At 44.4% G+C, this 2,936-nt stretch overlaps 1 long non-coding RNA gene across 2 annotated transcripts in view; it reads right to left on the reverse strand.

Annotated features, from left to right (window-relative positions):
- Nucleotides 1-289: 289 nt before the first annotated feature.
- Nucleotides 290-2,936, reverse strand: part of LOC119285899 — a 3,087-nt gene continuing 440 nt past the window's right edge. Inside the window, exons 2-7 of one of the 2 annotated variants that reach the window (XR_005139966.1) lie at nucleotides 1,997-2,149; nucleotides 1,608-1,865; nucleotides 1,297-1,499; nucleotides 1,069-1,137; nucleotides 796-950; nucleotides 290-623 (exon numbers count right to left, since the gene is read on the reverse strand). This is a non-coding gene — a long non-coding RNA (uncharacterized LOC119285899). Of the gene's footprint in view, nucleotides 624-795; nucleotides 1,138-1,296; nucleotides 1,500-1,607; nucleotides 1,866-1,996; nucleotides 2,150-2,936 lie in introns of both variants that reach the window. The other variant, XR_005139965.1, reaches the window with a different exon arrangement.

Below are 2,936 nucleotides of genomic sequence, written 5' to 3' on the forward strand. Positions count from 1 at the left end.
ACAAGATGTTTACCCAGGTTTAGGCCCTCTTGATGGAGGTAATACCCTACTTCCTGCTTGATTGTTCTTGATGATATGAGTATTACAAGAATTGATCTACCACGAGATCGTAGAGACTAACCCTAGAAGCTAGCCTATGATATGATTGTATGTTGTCCTATAGACTAACCCCTCCGGTTTATATAGACACCGGAGGGGGCTAGGGTTACACAGAGTCGGTTACAAGGGAGGAGATCTATATATCCGTATTGCCTAGCTTGCCTTCCACGCCAAGGAGAGTCCCATCTGGACACGGGACGAAGTCTTCAATCTTGTATCTTCATAGTCCAACAGTCCGAGCAAAGGATATAGTCCGACTGTCCAGAGACCCCCTAATCCAGGACTCCCTCAGTCCTTTCTTCACATCCACAAATGCATGAAGAGCATGATCATGTACTAACCGAGAAATCAGGTTCCACATCATGTACATGTTCACAGACTGCGCCTCCACGTCGATCTGGTGAAACCTCCTTATAGCGAGAGCAGCAACCTCGTGGTCAAGTGGATGCGTCCCAACCATCTATTGCAGAACACACACGACATTCACCCTCAGAAGCCGTGGGTATGTATGCACAAACCATACACTGCAAAAACATTGCAACAAATCAGATGGCTGATGTGCCCAAAAAACATAATAATTCCCCATTGAACAGATGATGCTATGCCATCTCCATGTACACCATAAAAAACTAAGAACTACCACTCTATCCCTTCCCCCCATTAATATAAAGCTTCGCTACCTCCAACACATATTACCTGTCTAATTCAAACTGATTTCCTCCCGATATCCATGCATGAAACCTATTCACCAATGGGATTGGTGGTGGTTGTGGTAGGCATCCACTTGTCCATGGGTTAGCAGCAAAACTTGCCAACATAACATACCTCCTTTTCGGCAACTTAGCCTCTATCTGCCCAAATAAAACAACATCTGCATCCGCATCACAGTTGTCGTAAAAGCAGCGGACCGTGTCAAGGACTACTCTGGCATTGACAACTTCTATATCTTCATTTCTCTAAAATCAATACCTTCATCATTGGACATGACAAGCAGGCGAGCCACCATTGTCACATTCCTCAGATGCATCAGTTTACCCCCTATCATCACACACACACAACAAACAAGATGAAGACAAAAGTCCCCTGTGAGTAAAACAAGAAAATAACATGACCGATGCAACACAGAAAAGATGACTCCCAAACTACCACCCTAGCCTCCATAAACAAAATAAAAAACATAGACCTACTACTAAATACCTGCACATCACCTCCCGGGATCATCTAGCATCACACACTTTGACAGTCCGCGCTTGCTACAACAACGGAAACGGTCCCGCACAAGCTCTATAACTATCAGCGAAAGAAAACATGTCGGACTGCATCCTGTTACGAAGCAATGTCATACTCAGTGTGCACTTCGCATTGTGCTGCTTCAACATCAAACTCAGTTCTTGAAGCACCTGCATCCAAGAGAAAAAAAACCACAAATGCATTTAGAAAAAACCTGCTCCCCACAAAATTTGCCTCTCAGGGGAAATAGAAATGATCATCGCCTCAAAAACACATACCAGATCATCCCCACAAGTCTCTCGTAAATGCTTGGCAAACTTGTTAGGTCCAACAGATCGATGTGCAGACATTGGATCCCCCAATGTGCCACCCACTAGCGCACCCCTGTTCAGGATGACGTCCGGCTTCTGGCCAACCCTTCCATCAAACATCCCTCCCGATGGCACCTCATCAGGGGACCTTGTTGCAGAAGCACCACCAGATGGCTGGCTCATCAGAGCTACCCGATCATAACACACCGAATCTGGAGGGCCCAACTGTAACCAAGTATTTACAAGCATGAGAAAATAAAAACAAAAAAACATAAAACGATTCCAATAAGGTCATCTCAACAAGTACACATAGGACACCAAAAAAAGTATCCAAAAAAGCAAATCCGAACACTTACCGCTGCAGGCACATACGTCACCACGCCTTGTTTCTTGAAATACGCCATCGTAATCATTTGCTACAGCATTTTCTGATCAAAACACTACACACGAGGGAGCTCGCGATGTACCATATTAAATAGACCCAAGTCTATATTGTCCAGCACGAAAATCTGCACACAGAAACAAAAAACACAAAAAACAGACAACTCCATTAGCGTCTTCATTCATCTGGGTAACACTTCTCTACTTAGGGGACAAGTAAATCATCAGCTCATTTCACCTCCCCTACCCCCCTGCAGACGACTCATTCTACCTGAAAGAAGATATGGCATCCAGACATATGAATTGCTGGCACATTATTCTGGTAATCGCTCTGCAATTTCCTCACACCTGCCATCAGCTTGTACAAAGCATACTCACACCAACTGAATTGCGCTATGAGCTTCGGGTTCGCTACAGCACCCCAAAAATCAATTGTCGTATGATGATGCTTCGTACATGGCGCTAGTAAGTACCCCAGAACAAAAGTAACAAATGCAATCTAGAAACAATCCTTCTCCATCTTGCTTGACTCCTCCGTAATTTCTCTACTTATAAACATTTCAACAGCCTTCAACTTATGAGCAATAGAGTTGTTCATCCTGATTGTCTGCTTTATAAACTGAATCGCTGAAAACGCAACTTGTGCATCCCTACCATGCACATCTCGATTCCCACACGGCACCCCAGAAATCTTATGGAAGTCACCTGCCGTAAACACAATCTTCCTCTCGCCATCAACTACAATCTCTCTAGATCTAACCTTCACCTTCCTCATCACCCAGGCACTCATCCTCAGATCTATTTTCTTGAGCATCGGTAGCTTCAGTATTCCACCAAACCCGATCTCTGACACTAGCCACCTCTTGTATTCGTCAAACTTCCCCATGACGTTTACTACATGCTTAACTGACAGAC

Source organism: Triticum dicoccoides, chromosome 1A, assembly GCF_002162155.2.
Source record: "Triticum dicoccoides isolate Atlit2015 ecotype Zavitan chromosome 1A, WEW_v2.0, whole genome shotgun sequence".
Taxonomy (NCBI): domain Eukaryota; kingdom Viridiplantae; phylum Streptophyta; class Magnoliopsida; order Poales; family Poaceae; genus Triticum; species Triticum dicoccoides.